Source organism: Microcebus murinus, chromosome 6, assembly GCF_040939455.1.
Source record: "Microcebus murinus isolate Inina chromosome 6, M.murinus_Inina_mat1.0, whole genome shotgun sequence".
Classification (NCBI taxonomy): Eukaryota; Metazoa; Chordata; class Mammalia; order Primates; family Cheirogaleidae; genus Microcebus; species Microcebus murinus.
The window spans coordinates 4,989,909-5,010,144 of NC_134109.1; the positions used below are offsets into that span (position 1 = coordinate 4,989,909).

Here is a 20,236-nt window from a genome sequence, read left to right on the forward strand (position 1 = left end):
CTGCTTAGTTTTTATTTTTTTTCCTTTTATTTTGTCATATTATGGGGGCACAAATATTGTTAGGGTTACATATATTGCTGCTGCCATTCCTCCCCCCCTCCCCCCTGCCTTGCCAAAACATCAAGCGTGTCCAACCCCCAGGTGGTGCGCATGGCACCTATTTTGTAAGTATATATCCTTCCCCTCCTCCCCCCTCCCGTCTGCCCACCACCCGATAAAAGTTTGTTTTTGTTTGTTTGTTTATTTTTCCTTTTTTTGACCATTTGGTTACATTGTATATCTTTGCCTTTCCCTATGAGGAGTTAGAGGTATTCTCTTCACCCCCCCCCACAATGCTTGCCATAACCCTAAGATGTGTATCTCTCCCTCCCCCAAACCCTGGTGAGCACTACCACCATTTGAGCACCATAGTTGTAATCAGTTAGTACCAATTTGATGGCGAGTAGATGTGGAGCCCATTGTCTTTATCTTGTGTCGCCTCACTTTGGATAACGGGCTTCAGCTTAATCCAGGATAGCATAGATGGTGCTAGCTCACTGTCATTTCTTAGAATTGAGTAGTATTTCATTGTGAGCATATAAAAAATTTTAATTATCCACGCATGAATTGAAAGGCACTTGGGTTGTTTCCATGATCTTGCGATAGTGAATTGTGCTGCCATAAACATTCAGGTGCAGATGTCTTTATTATAGAATGTCTTATGCTCTTTAGGGTAGATGCCCAACAATGCTATTGCTGGGTCAAATGGTATTTCTACATCTAGCTGTTTGAGGTATCTCCAAATTCTTTTCCGCAGAGGTTGCACTAATTTGCAGTCCCACCAGCAGTGTAAGAGTGTTCCTGTCTCTCCACATCCCACCCGCATTTGTTGTTTGGGGATTTCTTGATACAGGCCATTCTCACTGGTGTTAGATGGTATCTCATTGTGGTTTTGATTTATTTGCATTTCTCTGATGATTAGATGTTGAGCATTTTTTATATGTTTGCAGGCCATTATTCTGTCGTCTTTGGAGAAGTTTCTGTTCATTTCCGTTGCCCATTTCTTGATGGGATTGTTTGATTTTTTTCTTGTTTATTCTTTTAAGTTCTAGATAGATTCTTGTTATTAGACCTTCATCAGAAGTGTAGAGAGCAAATATTTTCTCCCACTCTGTGGATTGTCTATTTGCTCTAATGATGGTTTCCTTAGCTGTGCAGAAACTTTTTAATTTGATAAGATCCCATTTGTTTATTTTTGATGCTGCGGTGATTGCCTTGGGGGTCTTCTTCAAAAATTCTTTGCCTAGACCAATGTCTGATAGGGTTTTCCCAACATCATCTTCTAGGATTCTTAAGGTTTCATGCCTTAGGTTTAAGTCTGTTATCCATCTTGAGTGAATTTTTGTGAGAGGTGAGAGTCTGCTTACTTTTTAATTGGTTCTTCTTGTTGTAGTTTCTTAAGGTGGAAGCTTAGATATTTGATGTTAGATCTTTCTTTTTTCTAGGATGCATTCAATACTATAAATTTCCCTCTAAGCAGTGCTTTTGCTGCATCCCACAAATTTTGATAAGTTGCGTTTTCATTTTCATTTAATTTAAAATATTTATCGCTATCTCTTGAGACTTATTCTCTGCCCCATGTGTCATTTAGAAGCGCGCTGTTTAGTCTCCAGGCATTCTGGGTTCTCTAGCTATCTTTCTATTATTGACTTCTCATTTACCCCATTGTGGTCAGCAAGCATAGTTTATCACTTCCATCCTTTTAAACTTGTTGAGCTGTGGTGTGGCTTTGCATTTGGTCTACCTTGATGAATAATGTTCCGTGTGAGCTTGAGAAGAGCGTGCATCCTGCTGCTGTTGAATAGAACGTTCTGCACGTGTTGATTACAGCCGGCTGGACGGTGGTGCTGTTCAGTTCAGTGGTGTCCTAACTGATTTTCTGCCTGCCGGATCCTTGGCCATCACCGATAGAGCGGCGTTCACATCCCAGCTGTGATGGTGGATTCATCTATTTCCTCTTGCAGTTCTGTCAGATTGTGTCTCACACATATGGCACTCCGTGGTTAGGCTCATACACATAAGGATTGCTATTTACTCTTGGAGAGGTGACCCCTTTATCATTATCAAGTGCCCTGCGTTATGTCTGATAATTTCCCTTGCTCCTGCTCTGCAGGCTGCTTTGTCAGAAACTAACATAGCTACTCCAGCCTTCCTTTGACGTGTGCTGGCATGGTGTGACTCTCCTCCTGTTGCTTTCAATCTATCTGGGTCTTTATATTCAAAGCAGGTTTCTTCTTCTTCTCCTTCTTCTTCTCCTCCTCCTTCTCCTCCTCCTCCTCCTTCTTCTTCCTCTTCTTTCTCTTCTTCCTTTTTTTTTTTTTCAATTCCACTGTGACGGTCTGTCTTTTAATTGATGTATTTACACCATGGATGTTTAAGGTGACTGTTGATATAGCTGGATTAATATCTACCATATTTGTTATTGTTTTCTATTCCTTGCCCTTGTTCTTTCTTTCCTTTTGTCTTTGACTCTTTTTCTGCCTTCTTTGGCTTTAATTGAGCACTTTTATATGATTCCATTTTCTCTCTCCTCTTGGCATATGAATTATAGTAGCCTTCCTCAATCTTCAGTTTTGCTTTCCATGGTTTCAGTTACCCATGCTGTGAAAATAGGTGAATACAGGACAATAAAATATTTTGAGAGGGAGAGAAAAGAATCATGCAACTATTATTATAGCATATTGTTATAATTATTCTATTTTATTATTAGTTATTGTTAATCTCTTACTGTGCCTAATTTATAAACTAAACTTTAGCATAAGTATATAGGCATGGGAAAAAACATAGCCTATATAAGGGTCAGTACTGTCCACAGCTTGAGGCATCCATTGGGGGTCTTGCAATGTACCTCCCATGGGTGAGGGTGGATTATATACTGTGTATATTGCTTGCTCTTTTTCCCCCCTGCTTGTTAAAATAGCTGTCCTAGAGTTTGCAAAGTACATTTTCAACTAATCCAAATTCATTTTCAGATAACGCTGTCCCGTTTCACCGGGAGTGTGGGCTGTGCGCAACAGAGACTCCCGTCCTGCCCTCCCACCACTCACAGCCTCGCGGCCGGCCACGTCTCTCACCCGAGAGCGCAGCCACTGAATACGGCGTCGCTACCGCTGCTGTGAACAGATGCATATTTGTTAGATCACTGAAGAATAAGACAATGAAAGATTTTATTTTCCCATCATTTATTCATTCCCTTGTTCAGCTTTCTTTTCCTTCCTTTCCCTTTCTTTCTTGTGGTGGGAATGTGTAGGGGTCGAGGGGAAAGTTCCTCTTCATCCACTGAAAATCACTGACGTGAGGCAGATGGATGGGAGGAAAGGCAAACAAATTAATTCACCACGCATGCCCAGGAGCCTGCAGAACGGGGACCCGGCCCCCGGTGAGGTGCGGAAGCTCGAGGCTGCAGAAAGAACGGGGGCTCGGAGCATCGCCCCAAACAGGTGATGGGGGCAAATCAGGTTTAGTGGCAGGACAGGCTGTGGGGAGGAGGGGAGAGGAGAGGAGGCCTGGCCAGCGCAGGTGGTCCTGGAGTGCAGAGGAAACCCACAGGAAGCAGCCCTCGGAGAGAATAGATGGTAGGTGTTTCTTTTCAGACCTTTAAGGGTGTCAGACTCCCATTTAGCCTTTCCTGGATCTGGGCGAGGGAAGGCCTGGCCGCATCAGTGCGGATTCTCCATAGATGCAAATTACAGACAAAGGAGTGGAAAAACCAGCTGGGATAAGCATAATGAAGAATAATTTAAATATGTCATCCCATATCCTTAGTCCCGAGACCAGATCAGCTCAGTTAGACACCTGTGTCCCATTCCAGCAGGGGGCACTGCAGGTGGGCTAGGCCCCTGTATGTGACACAGGCAAACGGGTCTCTAATAAGGGGCATTTCTATGGAGAAAGGGAAGAAAAACAAAGGCTATTTGTCTGGAGTCATCTACGGACTGGTTTTCTAGAATTTACGAAGCATCTTCAGGTTGCAGTGGCAACTTGGCAGATTTTTCTGGATTTTCGTTTGAATCAGATGTTTAAGTGAACTTTCTGCGTGGTCCACACCTGAGCAGGCACACAGGCTGTTTCCATAATAAGTTGCTGTGATTTTGTTAGGTAGACGGCGAGGGATTCCACGTCTTCCAGGGACGAAGGTGGGTGCTGTCCCCTTGGTGCCATTGCCCCACCTGGGGAGAAGGACAAGGGTAGGCCCCAGGTCCCTGCCTTGGTCCTGCCCCACCTTAATCCTGTCCCAAGCAACTGCCACACCTGGGGGAGGAGGGAACACCCTGCGAATCTGCCAGTCAGAACTTAGTACTCAGCCAACTGCAAAAGAATGCAGAGGACTCCCTAGCCCTTGCCTTTGCCAGCCAAGCGTCCTCTGCTCTCCCTCCCTGAGCAGCATAGGCTCCACAGAGTCCAGAAAGTGACCTAGAACACCCTGCATGCATAGCAAGGCTCAGGTCATGCAGCTCCCAACCGTCCAATCAAAGTGGTGGTTCCATGGTGACGTCTGAGCCACGAGGGAGGTCCCAATCTGGACACTATAAACATGGTCGAGACCATAACCAAGCTCTTTTTGCCCCTCTTTTGCTATGACAGTGCAATGGGCCTGGCCATCATCTGTGGCATATGTACCATGCTCTGTAACCCTATATCTTGCTCTTGCCCTATAATCCTATCTTTTTTTTTTTTTTTTGAGTCAGAGTCTCACTTTGTTGCCCAGGCTAGAGTGAGCGCCGTGGGGTCAGCCTAGCTCACAGCAACCTCAGACTCCTGGGCTCAAGCGATCCTTCTGCCTCAGCCTCCTGAGTAGCTGGGACTACAGGCATGTGCTACCATGCCCAGCTAATTTTTTGTATATATATTTTTAGTTGGCCAATTAGTTTCTTTCTATTTATAGTAGAGACGGGGTCTCGCTCTTGCTCAGGCTGGTTTCGAACTCCTGAGCTTGAGTGATCTACCTGCTTCGGCCTCCCAGAGTGCTAGGATTACAGGCGTGAGCCACCGCGCCCGGCCTAATCCTATCTTTCTCTCCCCAATAAACCTCATTTCCCTGCTTGCCTTACTTTGATGTGTCTGGTGATTCTTCGGCCATGAGCGCGTGCCAAGAACTGACATTTCAGACCCCAAAACCTGACAGTTTCTCTCAAGGTTTAAGTTGTCTAGCTTCAGTTTGCAGGGCTGTAAAGCACAGTTTTAATTTCCAGTGATTCCACATCAGAAAAAATGGAAGAAAAAAATTGAAAACATTAGTTTGGAGACTTGCAGCCAACAAATAATTTGGGATTCAGTCCGAATTGTTGGCAAATAATAAAAACTCAGAAATAATGGACAAGGCTAAAATCTAATAATGGGCGTTCCATAGTTTTTCTCTCCCCAGTCCTCCAGCTCTACCAAAGACAAATCATAGTAAGACCAATTTATTTGCAAAGTAAGCTGTAGTTTTATTATACTTGGCCTAAAGTGCAGCAAGAATAGAGATTGGCCGTATAGGCTCTTTTTAAATTGGTTTTGCTGGAACTTTTTCATAAGAAATCTCAGGTTAGACCTTTAAACACCTCAAGGGTTAGCTGAGCCAGTATTTGCCACCAGACTGTCTACAATTACTGCATGAATTGGGTGAATTTTTCTCTTCTAGAGATTCCAAAATAACTTGAGTTTCCTGGGCCTGTCAGAAAGTGACATTCTTTGTTTACCACAGATCAGCAACCTTGTAAAGGGACCGCATAGACAAGGTACCAGGCCAATCTCTCTAACAGGCTTTTTACCAGCTCTAAAAGGTCAACTTCAGTTCCTCAAAGCAGTCTGGTCATATCTGAAGATACACTGTTGGCAAAACGACCGATGCCTCCAACTGTGTCCTGTTGCAAAAGGAAACAGGTTCTTATTGAATTTATGCAAATAACTATATTGCCATAAATTAATAATACCTCACAAATAGTTTCCAAATTCTGGAGAAATCAGAGAAAAAGATAATGCTTCAGATTTTTGTTTGCAAAAGTATACTTTACCCAATTTGTCATAAGCTATAAATAGCTCAAAAGAAAAACAGTTTTCTTTACTCTGGAAAATAAAACACAAAAAGAATCTGCAACGCTTCAAACAAAAAGTCATAAAAACATTATTTTAGTCCTCTAATAGTGTAGTCTCATGCAATTAATTCTCATTCCAATGATGTTGGGTTAGTACATAAAGTTTTTAATTAGAGACCTGGAAGTTTTTTTTCTAGCCCAATGGTAAGATCTCCAGAGTTATCAGAAACCTGTATTCAAAAGCACTTGTCAGAGTCCTTTCTGTGAATTTCCTTAAAGAAGAAGCAAATGTTGGAGTGTAGCTGATTGTAAACTACTTTTTGAGAAGAATCAAAGTAAAACAACAATTGTCTGTAGATGAAAAAAGTGTTAGTATAGCCATGGTTAAAGACACAATTGACAAGGAGATTTGGTTATCTCTGTGGTATACAACAGTTTAACATAGTAATTATAATTGTTACTCATAAAATATACTGAGACATGCCAGAATTTTAAGAATCTCACACAATTTTGGAGCACATATGAATAACACATTTATACAAATGTAACCCCTGAGAAGCTGAACATCATTTCTTATTTGACAATGCTTCCCATATGACTTGACATGCCAAATAAATAAATAAGCCCAGTATGTCTCTCTCTGGGACTTCTAGGGGTCTTAATATTCAAAAAGTTAGTTTGAGGTTGAAAAGACTGAATTTAGGATTTGAAATTTTGATTTTGGGAAGTTTATCAAATATCAAAGGTTTAAAATGCATTTGTTCAAGTAGGATCACAGGTCACTGTAAAATAACAGTCATTCTTTTACCCAAGGTGATAATTTAAAGATTTTTAAAAGTAAAAAGTTTTGATAGTAAGGAGACTCAGTTTCTCAAACAATTATGAGACCTAATAAAGATAGCATAAGGCAAAGAAAATCTGTCTCTCCCTCCCTCTCTCCCTTCTCTCTCTCTCTCTCTCTTTTTTTTGCAGTTTACTCAAAAGGTAAACAAAAGTCTTTTAATAACTCTTGTTAGTACTACACAAAAATCTTGTTTAAAAGAGGAAATCAGACTTTACCTTTGAATCGGTATATTCTTAATGCTACAACTAACTTGAATAAAATCCTTATAAACAAATCCATAAAATTTCAATCAGTTTTGACCATAAGGTAGGATTTCCATGAGTCTTTTACAACATTTTGATTTTTTTTTTCACTCTCTTTCTTTCCCAACTTTCTATATCCATTCAGTTTTATTCATTATTTTTCCTTTCAATTTAAGGCAACTTCTAAAAGCTTCTCAACCAGGCAAAATTACTTTCCCTTTAACAAAAACCACATTTCCATGACTTCTTATAACCTTCTCTTTACCAAAGACACATCCCACTTTTCCTTATACACTTTGCATACAGAATTGTTTCCCTTGTATCTAGTTGATATAAGTACATATGTTAATTACAATGCTAACTCTCAACTAATCCTTGTTTTTAGTGGAAAATCTAGGAAGTAAGCAATTACAGTTATGCACCATATGCAGATCTGAAGACAAAGGACAGGGCTGCGGAGGTGGTGCCTGCAGGATCCGGTCCTCCCCAGCATGGCCAAGAGACGCAGGTGGGCCAGGGAGGATAGGGCCCAGGTGTTGTCCTCAGCCCTCACCACGGTCACTTGTCTAGACCTCAGAATCTAAACGCTCAGATCCAAAGACATCAACTCACCAGTTTACTGAGTATCAACAATATAATAGAAGCAACAGTTTCATGGCCTTAACACGCCTAGCAGAGGCGGTAACAACCTGTCTGACCAACAGACCCAGGCAAAAACGTCCCAATTAGATTCCGAAGGCATCTCTATTTTATTGTACCAACAATTTTATAGCTATCTTTATTTACCAAAGATTACTAAAATCACAGGAACTTAAGAAGCATTTGGGCTTGTTTACTTGATTTGTGAGTACTCATTTTTTAAAGTTAATTCAGTAACTGCATGTAGAAGATATGTAAACATATGTATAGACATATACATGTATGTAGACACAACATACAACATACACATGCACCTGTGTATGTGTCTGAAAGCCAAAGAGATCAAGGAGTTTAATGCGAAGGGAGTCGAGCTTTAGACTTGAGAGGAACCTGTCCACTTACAACTCTTGGGATTCCACAAAGAAAGGCAGAGGTTTCTCCCCCAAAAAGGAATCTGTGGTGCTTTTTCTGTGTTCCTTAAGGGATCCCAGGCTGTTAAAAAAATCTTTTTAGGTCCCCTTGTGTGGCATCAAGGGTGGCAAGAGGACGGAGAAATAGACAGAAGTAAATGGGAGAAGAATTTTTAAGAAAAGAAATGAACAGAAGGACTGAACACGTAACTTAAGAAAGAGATTTCAGTCAACTGAAAACAATTTTTAAAAAAAGGATACAAAAGAGAAAAAGCAGAAAATCTTTTCTTTTTTTTTTTTTTTTTAATCTCTAGCTTGAATATCAGCTCTTAATTAAGCTGACTTTTGACCAGAGCTCTTTAAAAAAATCCTTTCCAATCTCTTATTATAAGATTTTATCCAGGTCAAACGGCTGTTATTACTGGCTTTCGAATTTTTTTTTTTTTTTTTTTTAACCCAAGGAACCCTCCCAAGTGAAACTAATTAGCCCTAACCAAGGACAGGACTTAACCGAGGACACACCAGTCATCTCTAAGGAGGCGAAAGGGTGCCTCAAAAAGCCAAAAGTCACACAAATAGCAAACCCGAAAGGGCCTGGCTGCCCGACCAGGAGTCGAACCCATGCCGCAGCAGTGGAAGTGGGACAGGAAACAGTGGGGCCACACGGTGGGGGCAGCCTGCACTGCCGCCCAGGGAGGGGACCTAAAGCTGCCACTTTGAGCTTACAAAGGCTTTTTGCTGTATCATTTAGTTAAGAGAATTTTTAAGGCTAGCCATGACACTATTATGTATGTGTTTTTCTGATCTGATCTTCTCATCATTTAGAAGAAGAGAATTCTAAATTTTTTTTTTTTTTTCTAATTTAGGAGTCTAAAGGATCCCTCTTCTCGCCACTGACAATTAGAATTTCCGACTCTGCACGTATTCCGACCATGACTCAACCCAGACAGGCTCTTCAAAGGGGAGGCAGTCCTCAAGACCCTGCCCTCCACAGTCACTCCCCGACAGACGGAGGCCGAGAGAGTAGAAGACTCTCGTCACAGACAGTCAGGGATGGTGTTTGCCTGCAGCGGCCCACGGACTTTTTGGGGGGCTGCTCTGAGCAGGCCTGCTAGTCTGTGGTGCTGGGCAGGCTCCCCTGGGACGGGACGTCCCCCAGGACTCACCCGGCAACAAGAGGTGAGATGACAGCAGCCCCTCAGGGACGGGACTTATCAAGACAAACTTTCCCGAGAGCTTAACGTATCATGAGCAAAAAAAAGTCTCATGTTCTGAGCCGTTTTCAGACTGGCCGCCTGGCACGACTGGAAAATCACACCCCCTGGACAGCAAAGACCAAAAGTAAGTGCTCGCACTCGGTCACAAGTCAAGGTCTCGGGGACAGCAAACAAGACGAGAGCGTGCGCCTCTCTTTATGAACAACACAGAAAGATAAAGACAAAGGAAAAGACTTCCTGGGAGGACACGATGTGCCTATTCGTACCACGAGGTACCACGATGTATACCAGTGCTGCTACACAAGATAGCCGCACACAAAATTCTTCTCCCATTAATCAAAATTTTGTAGAAGAAACAGTGAATTTTTTTTTTTTTTTTTTTTTTTTTTTTTTTTTTTTTTTTTTTTTACCATTTGCCTGATCAGATTGCACAGAGAGAGAGAGAGAGGCCGGGAGCCTGGCTGGAAAGAAATTCTTACCCTTTTGTTGGCATATCTGGTCCTAGATTTTCTTAATGGAAGCTTCCAGAAGAACAGAGTTTTGATCATCCTGCTCATAGTGCAACTTGGCCCTCCCCAAAGCTTCCCTGAAAATCACCGACATGAAGTAGATTAATAGAAAAAAAGACAAATGAATTAATTCAACACGTATGCACAGGAGCCTTCAGAAGGAAGCCCCCAGCCCCGGCGGGGTGCAGAGGCATATACGTCAATACCACCTCCAGGCTGCAGAAAGAACGGGGGCTCAGAGCATCGCCCCAAACAGGCGATGGGGGCAAATCAGGTTTAGTGGCAGGACAGGCTGTGGGAAGGAGGGGAGAGGAGGCCTTCCCACAGGAAGCAGCCCTCGGAGAGAATAGATGGTAGGTGTTTCTTTTCAGACCTTTAAGGTGTCAGACTCCCATTTAACCTTTCCCGGATCTGGGCGAGGGAAGGCCTCTCTGCATCAGTGCAGATTCACCGTATATGTGAATTTCCCCCACAGGAGACAGCTTTGCGGGGCCACTCCTGTTTGTTGGCCCTCTGACAGCCATCTCAAAATACAGGAAAGAAATTTATTTTGGGGGGTAGAATATTTTTATTTCTTTCAGATGGGAGTGATTCTTTTCAACTACTTTCTCTGTCAGAGTTGAAATTGGGAGTCTCCAGTCTTGCTTTTTTTTTAAAATAAGGTCTGATAATCTTTACTCTTAGTTTAGACCATTTATACTTTTTATTTAATTCTATACTTTTGCTGTTTGTTTTATCACCCCACCTCCTGTCCTATGTTCATTGATCCTGTGCCACTTTTTTTCTGCATTCTTTTGGATTGAGTAATTTTAGCATTCCATTTTGTCTCCTCTATAGCTTTTTTTTGGTTGCATTTTATATCTCTGCCTCTCCCTAGCAAGGGTGAGAGGTATGTCCTTCCCCTCCACACTGCTCACCACATCCCTCAGATGTGGGTCTACTCCCCCAACCCCCAAATCCCAGGTGAACACTACCACCATTTGAGCACCATAGTGTTAATCAGTCAGTACCAGTTTGATGGCAAGTACATGTGGAGCCCATTCTTCTGATCTTGTGTCACCTCACTTTGGATAATGGGCTTAAACTCAATCCAGGATAATAGGAGCAGTGCTAGCTCACTGTCATTTCTTAGAATTGAGTATTATTCCATTGTAAACATATACCAAATTTTAATTATCCACTCATGAATTGACAGGCACTTGGGTTGTTTCCATGTCCTTGCAATAGTGAATTGTGCTGCCATAAACATTCGGGTGAAGATGTCTTTATTATAGAATGTCTTATGCTCTTTAGGGTAGATGCCTAATAATGCTTTTGGTGGATGGAATGGTATTTCTATTTTTAGCTCTTTGAGGCATCTCCATATTCTTTTCCACAAAAGTTGCACTAATTTGCAGTCCCACCAGCAGTGTAAGAGTGTTGCTGTCTCTCCACATCCTCACCAGCATTTGTTGTTTTGGGATTTCTTGATGCAGGCCAATCTCACTGGGGTTAGGTGATATCTCATTGTGGGTTTGATTTACATTTCTCTAATGATTAAAGATGTTGAGCATTTTTGTATGTGTTTATTGGCCATTATTCTGTCTTCTTTGGAAAAGTTTCTGTTCATTTCTGTTGCCCATTTCTTGATGGGGTTGTTTGATTTTTTCTTGTTAATTCTTTTGAGTTCTAGATAGATTCTTGTTATCAGACCTTTATCGGAAGTGAAGAGGGCAAATATTTTCTCCCATTCTGTAGGTTTTCTGTTTGCTCTAATGATAGTTTCCTTGGCTATGCAGAAGCTTTTTAATTTGATCATATCCCATTTATTTATTATCCCATTTATTTTTGTTGCTGTGGTGATTGCTTTGGGGGTCTTCTTCAAGAATTCTTTGCCTAGGCCAATGTCTGAAAGAGTCTTCCCAATATCTTCTTCTAGGATTCTTAAGGTTTCATGCCTTAGGTTTAAGTCTGTTATCCATCTTAAATAGATTTTTGTGAGAGGTGAGAGGTAGGGATCCAGATTCATTCTTCTGAATGTAACTATCCAGTTTTCCCAGCATGATTTATTGAAAAGAGATTTTTTTCCCCAATGTATATTTTTGTCTGCTTTATCAAAGATTAGGTTACCATATGCAGATGGTTTCATCTATGGAATCTAGTCCTGTTCCAAACATCGATGCCTCTGTTCTTGTGCCAATACCATGCTGATTTAATTATTATTTCTTTATAGTACAGCTTGAAGTCTGGAAGACTGATGCCTCCAAGTTTATTCTTTTTACTTAAGATTGCTTTAGCTATATGAGGTCTTTTCTGGTTCCATACAAAGTGAAGAATTATTTTTTCTAGATCTGTAAAGAATGACGATGGTACTTTGATGGGGATTGCATTTATTCTGTAGATCACTTTATGTAATATTGACATTTTAATGATATTGAGTCTACCAATACATGAACAAGGTAGATTTTTCCATCTGTTTACATCTTCTACAATTTCTTTTTTTAGCGTTCCATAGTTCTCCTTGTATAAGTCTTTCATATCTTTTGTTAAATATATTCCTAGATATTTAGTTTTCTTTTGGGCTATAGTAAAAGGTATTGCATTTTTGATTTGAGTTTCAGCTTGACTGTTATTAGCATATATGAATGCCTCTGATTTGTGTATATTGATTTTGTAACCTGAGACTTTACTGAATTCATTTATTAAATCTAGGAGTCTCATTGACAAATCCATGGGGTTTTCTAGATATAATATCATATCATTGACAAAGAGCAAGAGTTTGATCTCATCTGCCCCCACTTGGATGCCCTTAATACCCCTCTCTTGCCTGATTGCTATAGCTAGGACTTTGAGCACTATGTTGAATAGTAGAGGAGATAGTGGGCATCCTTGTCTAGTTCTAGTTCGAAGTGGGAATGGTTTCAATTTTTCCCCATTCAGTATGATATTGGCCATGGGTTTGCTATAAATGGACTTGATACTTTTAAGGTATGAGCCACCTATCCCTATTTTGTTAAGAGTTTTTATCATAAAGGTGTGTTGGACTTTATAAAATGCTTTTTCTACATCTATTGAGAGAATCATATGGTCTTTGTTCTTTTTTAAATTTATGACGTGAATTGCATTTATAGATTTGCATATGTTGAACCCACCTTGTATCCCTGGGATAAAGCCCACTTGGTCATGGTGAATTATTTTTTTGATGTGCTGCTGAATTCTATTTGCTAAAATTTTGTTGAGGGTTTTTGCATCTATATATTCATGAGGGATATTGGTCTGTAATTTTCTTTTTTTGTTGCATCCTTTCCTGGCTTTGGTATCAAGGTGATATTGGTTTCCTAGAATGAGTTAGGAAGGATACCATCCTTCCCAATGTTGTGGAATAATTTCTGTAGTATAGGTATGAATTCATCTCTGTATGTTTGGTGAAACTCTGAAGTGTAGCCATCTGGTCTGGGACTTTTCTGTTTGGAGAAGTTATTAATTACTGCTCCAATTTTCTGAGCTTGAGATTGGTCTATTCAGAAATTCTGTTATGCTTCTAGGAATTTATCCATTTCCTCCTTGTTATGTAATTTTGGGGCATATAGTGTTTTATAGTAATCAAAAATAATGTTTTGTATTTCTGTGGTGTCTGTTGTGACCTCTCCTTTTTCATTTCTTACTGAGTTTATCAGAGTCCTTTCCCTTTGAGTTCTTGTCAGTGTAGCAAGAGAGCTATCAATTTTGTTTATCTTTTCAAAAAACCAGCTTCTTGTTTCATTGATCTTCCGTATAATTCTCTTGTTCTCAGTTTCATTTAGTTCTTCTTTGATCTTAGTTATTTCTTTTTTCTGCTAGGATTGGAATTGGTTTGCTCTTCTTTTTCCAATTCCTCAAGTCTATTCATTAGGTTATCAGTATCTAACCTTTCTGTTTTTGGATGTGAGCATTTATTGCTATTAGTTTTCCTCTCAGGTATGCTTTTGCTGTGTCCCACAGGTTTTGGTAACATGTGTCTCCGTTATCATTTAGTTCGAAGAAACTCTTTATTTCCCTCTGAATTTCCTCCTTGACCAAATAATTCTTCAATAATAGATTGTTTAGTTTCCATGACTTTGTGAAGTGGTGAGTGTTTCTATAGGGATTTAACTCGAATTTTATACCACTATGGTCAGAGAAGATACATGGTAAAATTTCTACTTTTTTGAATTTGTTGAGATCTGATTTGTGGCCTAATATGTGATCTATTTTGGAGAAAGTTCTGTGGGCTGCTGAAAAGAAAATAAATTCAGCTTTCTTTGCATGGAATGTTCTGTAGAGATCTGTCAGACCCTTTTGTTCAAGAGTTCTGTTTAAGTCTGTTATTTCTTTGCTTAATTTGTGTTTGGAGGATCTGTTCAGTTCATTCAGTGGAGTGTAGAAGTCCCCTGCTATCATGGGATTAATGCTTAGCATTCTATTTAGATCAGACAAGGTTTGCTTTATGTAGTTGGGTGCTCCTGCATTGGGTGCATAAATATTAAGAATTGTTAAATCTTCTTGTTGGATCTTCCATTTCACCATTATATAATGGCCATCTTTATCCTTTTTTACTTTTGTTATTTTAAAGCTTATGTTATCTGAAAATAGTATGGCTACTCCTGCTTTCTTTTGACTACCATTTGCCTGGGTGATAGTTTTCCATCCCTTGACCTTCAGCCAGAAGGCATCTTTGTGAGTCAGATGCATTTCTTGTAGACAGCAGATACTAGGTTTGTGGATTTTTATCCATACTGCCAGTCTGTGTCTCCTCAGAGGACAGTTTAAGCCATTCACATATATTGAGAGGATTGAAATTTTAGGAAGATTTCCAGTCATATTGTTGGGTGAAATCCTGTTGTCTTGTTTTACTCCTTGAACTGTCATGTAGACCAAGTTCTAGCCTTTAACTCTTGAATGATTTTATTTTGAAGAGTGTCTATTGTGCTGTTCAGTTTGTAAGGCAGATATGAGTACTTCCTGTAGGGCTGTTCTGGTCTTTGCAAATTCTTTCAACGATTGATTGTCTGATAAGGACTGCATTTCTCCCTCATAGATGAAACTTAATTTTGCCAGATAAAGAATTCTGGGTTGGGTATTATTCTGTTTAAGAAGATTAAAGATAGTCATCCAGTCCCTTTTGGTTTGTAATGTTTCTGTTGAGAAATCTGTAGTTAGTCTGATAGGCTTTCCTTTGTAAGTTATTTGTTGCTTTCATCTCACTGCTCAGAGAATTGCTTATTTTTGTTTACTTTGCTCAGTCTAATAACCACATGACGAGGTGATTGCCTTTACATATTGAGTCTCCCAGGAGTTCTGTGAGCTTCTTGTATCTGGATATCAAGATTTCTGGCCAGGCCTGGCATGTTTTCCTCCAGTATTTAGTGAAATAAGTTTTCTAGCCCTTGTGAATTTTCTTTTTCTCCCTCTGTTATTCCTATGAGTATGAGATTTGTTTCCTTTATATAATCTCACATTTCTTGCATGTTTTGATCTTGCCTCTTATTTCTGTATTCTCTTTCTTCCACTAATTTGTTTAGCACATATGTATTATCTTCAAGCTTAGAGATTCTTTCTTCTGCATGATCCTATGTTTTATGTTTTTTAAAGGTTGATCTAGGATTTGTCAACAGAAAAGAAGATAAACTCTGTAAAATAATTTAAGGAGGTTTATTCTGAGACAAATTTGAGGACCATGGCTCGGAGCCATGCCTAAGAAGCCTTTAGCAAGTGGATTCACTTTGGCTGGGTTACAGTTTGGTTTTACACACTTTTAGGAGACAGAAATTACAGAAATCAATACAGGGAAGGCATATGTTGATTTTGCCCCGAAAGGTGATACATCTCAAAGTGGGGGATTATAAGTCATAGGTGGATTTAGGGATTCTTTAGTTGACAATTGGCTGAAAGAGTTAGGCTTTGTCCAAAAGACCAGGAATCAGAGGAAAGGAATACTTAAGTTAAGATAAGGGTCTTCTGTCCTTCATGTGATGCTATACTGGATTCAGGTAGAGAAGTAAACCATGTCATGAAAACCTGTTTACTGAGATTTTACCATTTGTAGCTGTGACTCACCAGGGCCCCTTCGAAAGGAATTTTTGGGGCAAAGAAAAGATCAGGATTCAGTCCTCAGATTTATGGTATGCAAATTTAATTTATCACTATTTACCTTCAAAAAATGTTTAACATTTCGTACATTCTGTAAGACATATAAACCATATATTTCCACTCCCCCTCCTGCCCTTTGTGCATTATTGTCCTACATAATATTTCTACAAATATTACAAACTCCACAAAACATCATTATTAATTTTGCTTTTAATAGTTAATTATTTGTTAGATGATTTAAAAATGAAAAAAAATAATGCTTTTTGGAGTTATTCACAGTTTTGCTATTTTTGCTGCTGTTCATTCCTTTGTGTTGATCTGAGTTTCCATCATGTATGATTTTATTTCAGCTCAGAGAACTTTATTATTTCTTATAGTGTAGATTTGCTGGTGGTGAACTGTCTCAGTTTTTGCTTATTTGAAAAAGTCATTTTTCTTAGCTTGATTTTTGAAGGGTAATTTCAATGAATGTAGAATTCTATGAGGGTATTATTTTTGTTACATCATTTAAAAGACTTTTAATTATCTTTTTACTTGAATTATGTCTAATAGAAATCAGGAGCCATTTTATCTTTGTGCCTCTGTATGTTTTGTTTTGTTTTTTCTTCTCAATCTTTCTAAGATTTCCCTCCCCAAAGCTTTATTGATGTACAATTGACAAATAAAAATTTAGTATACTAATCATTTATTGAGTATTCTGCTATTAATTGATCCAATAAATTTTTTATTTCAGATAATTTTTACCTCTGTTAGTTGCATTTGGCTCATTTTTATCGATTCTGTGTTTCCTCATTGTGTTTATGTTTTCTTGTAAATCCTTGAGCATATTTATACTGGTTATTTTGTAAAGTCATTATCTGCTAATACCATTATCTCTGTCATTTCTGGATCTCTTTCACTTGATTGAGTTTTCTCCTGGTTATCGTTCACCTCTTCCTGATTGTTAATATGCCTAGTAATTTTTATCATGAATCTTACTCAGATTATGTTATTGAGTGCTTAGATTTTGTTTTTTTCCAAAGAATGCTGAAGTTCATTTTAGCAGGCAGCTAAGTGGCTTGCAGAGCTGATCCTTTTGAGGCTTGTTTTTAGTCTTCATGGAGGCAGGTTTAAAGGAGGCTCTCTCTAGAGCTAATTTAGCTTGATTACTTAGTCATGGCCATCCCGAATGTCCTGGGTGCTCCTTGAGGTCTCTTCCGTCTGGCTAGAGTGAATGCAACTTACTCTAGTCCTGAATGAGCTCTGGGAGTTGTTCACCCTACAGCTCTCCAGCAGTTGTTCTTTCCCAGTCTCATGGAATTTCACCCTATATGTGTGTAGCTTAGTATTCAGTCAGTGTTTAAGGGAAGCTCTATGCAGATTCTGGAATCCTCCTTCTCTGTGTGGCTCCCTCCTCTCTGGTACTTTGGACTATGAGGACCAGTTGTCTCAGTCTCCCCAAACTCCAAATTCCGTTTCCCTGCCTCCGTGACACCCTATACTATGCTTGGGTCCCCCGCCCTGTCCCATGATCCAAAAGCGACTCCAGGGGAAAAGCCAGGACACTGAGGCTAACCTGTTTATGTCTCTTTCTCTCGGAGATTACACTCCTTGCTGCTTGTCCTCCTGTGTCTGAAGGCAGTTGTTTCGTGTTCTTCGCCCAGTTTCCCAGTGGTTTCTGCCAGGAGAACGAGTTCAGCACTAGACACTCCAGCAGGGGCAGAAGCAAAATTCTATAGCATACATTTCACAAGATAAAGAGAATTAAATTGATTCTTTTTTTTTTTTTTTTTTTAAGAATTGGAGAGCGAGCAAGCATTAGATGACAGACTCTGAATATAATTGAAACTTGACAGGATGTTGAAAAACAGTCTCGTTCCAGCAAAGCATGTATGAGAGCAGGGCCCGAGACAGTGGCGGCGGGCTGGCTCACAGCAGCAGAAAGATGGGGGCTGCGTGGGCGGCGGGGACGGGGCAGTGGGGCCAGGCAGTCACGCCACCAATACCCAGAATATACGCAAATACAGGGAAAGTGATCCAACAGAACAGGAGTCAGGGAACTTTCTTCTATAAACACTGAGGTAGTGAGTATTTTAGGATTTGCAGGGCACATGTAATCTTTGTCACATCTTCCTTCATGACCCTTTGTAGAAACCATTCTTAGCTGGCAGGTAATACAAACATAGTCCACAGGCCGGATCTGGCTCACTGGCTAGTCTGCTAAGCTCCCGCATCGGAATAATAGAACAAACAATTCACAGAGGGAGAAAATGAAAATTAGTAATGCACATATGAAAAGACGCCTCGCTTCCCTAATAATCAGATAAATATGATTTAAAGCAAACAAAAGAACATTTCACACTAATCAAATCGGTAACATTTTGGAAGACTGATATCAAGGGTTAGTGGCGATACAGGGAAGTAGCAATTGCCGCTGCCGGTAGGAGGGTAAATTAATTCCACTGCTTTGGAAAGCAATTTGTCAATACCCAAAGCAAAATTGAAATTGAAAATGCATGTTCACAAAGACTCAGCGATTCCACTTCTAGATCTATTATCTAGAGAGACTCATGCATAATTGCAGCATTGTTTGTAATAGGAAAATAAATTGGGAGCTGCTTAAACACACACACACACACACACATAGCACTCGTATCAGCACGGCCACATCTCAGAAGCATAACGTTGAGTGAAAAAGCAAGCTCACTGTGTAATATCATTTATGAAAATGTTTAAAAACACACTGCAAACAACACTATGAATTATTCATGGACATCTCTTTCTGTAGGTGTAAACACGACAACAGTGGCCCGGAGAAGCCCACACCAAACTCGGGAGGATGAAACTCGTGTTCCCTACGGGGAGAGGACGCCCTGGGGTGGGGAGCAACAAAGCAGCCCGGTCCCGAATACTCCCGTTTCTTTTACGAAAACTGTCAAGTGACTGTGACTAAACATGAACGCCTGTGTCGGTTCTAGAAGGCGGCTGTGTAAGTGTTTGGTACAGACGCCGTTCTCTCCACGCCTGTGTGTCTTCTTCGCTTCCGGGAAAAGGGAGGAACGGGCAAGCCGGGCTGGGCCGGGCGTGCAAGTCCGCAGTGCAAGTCCGCAGAGCCCGGGCACTGGCGCCAGGCGACTTGCCTTGCCACCTGCCGGCTCTCTGTTTGATGTGGGGCACGCTGCTGCCCCTCTCTGCCCCTGAGCGCCCCCACCTGTGGAGGGAGGGGCGTGCAGCTTCAAGGTAGCTTGCTGCTGTGTCCTCCTCAGCATCTGTTTGGTGGAACAGACCAGACTAGATCAGACAACGCAAGAGTACACCAGCTGCCAGGGGCTGGGAAGGGGCATGGGGAGTTAGTGCTTAATGGGTACAGAGCTTCTGTTTGGGGTGATGAAAACGGTCTGGAGATGGGTGTCGGTGATGGCATTGCAACGGTGTGAATGGACTGAATGCCACTGAACTGTATTCCTAAGAAAATGAATTAAAACAGTACATTTCATGTTATGTATATTTTAGTACAATGCAAAATAAAGAGCGTGCGTTGCAACAAGCAAGGGTAGCTACTGTTTCGTGAACCTTTACTTCTCATGTCTTTAAACTACTAGAAAATCAAAAGCCTCTTGGGGGAAGACACCATTTCTAGAAGGCTCTGTGGCAGGGAGGGCTTGGGAAGGCTGAAGACGGAACCTGGAGCCCTTTGCCCTGCTTCTCGGTGTTTTTCTTACTGCTGTTTTGCCCTGACACTCCTGGTGCTAGCTCCAGCCTCTCCTCCAGACGTCCCGGTTTGGGGACAGCGACATTCTTTACCCCACTTACCCTGCCGGCGGGATTTAAATTTCCCTTCTCTTGAGCAGAAGCCACACTCTGTTCAGAGCAAGGCACATCAGTGTTAAAAGCTCATCATAATGATCATGGCCATTAGTCTGCCAAGCTCCGAGCGGTGAATGAGCAAAGAGGAAATGAGAGAGAGAGAGAGAGAGGTGGCATGCATTAGGCAGTTTAAGTGGCATAGGATGTGGGATGGCCAGGAAAGCAAAGACGCATTAATACAAATTAGAGGCCTCCGCAGGGGGGAGCGGCGAGAGGCAGGGGGGGCGCCCGCTCCAGGCCCTCTTGCCTCCGCGTGCCACTTTGTCAGGGTCTATCACAGAGAAAAATCAGCCCTAGGCTTTTAATGCGCAGTTTGGAGAATTAGTTTCAATTAGTAGAGAGATATTTTAAATCTCGAGAAATATTCAGCCTTCATGGACTCCATT

The 20,236-nt window shown here is 40.8% G+C and overlaps 1 long non-coding RNA gene across 2 annotated transcripts; it reads left to right on the plus strand.

The window, feature by feature from the left end:
- Positions 1 to 347: 347 nt before the first annotated feature.
- Positions 348 to 19,780, plus strand: LOC142861001 (uncharacterized). Of its 2 annotated transcripts, XR_012919666.1 has the most exons (4): positions 348 to 5,904; positions 7,528 to 7,650; positions 9,058 to 9,532; positions 18,772 to 19,780. It is a non-coding gene; the product is annotated as an uncharacterized LOC142861001 (long non-coding RNA). The 2 variants fall into 2 exon arrangements; XR_012919667.1 differs by lacking the exon at positions 7,528 to 7,650.
- The last annotated feature ends 456 nt before the right edge of the window (positions 19,781 to 20,236 follow it).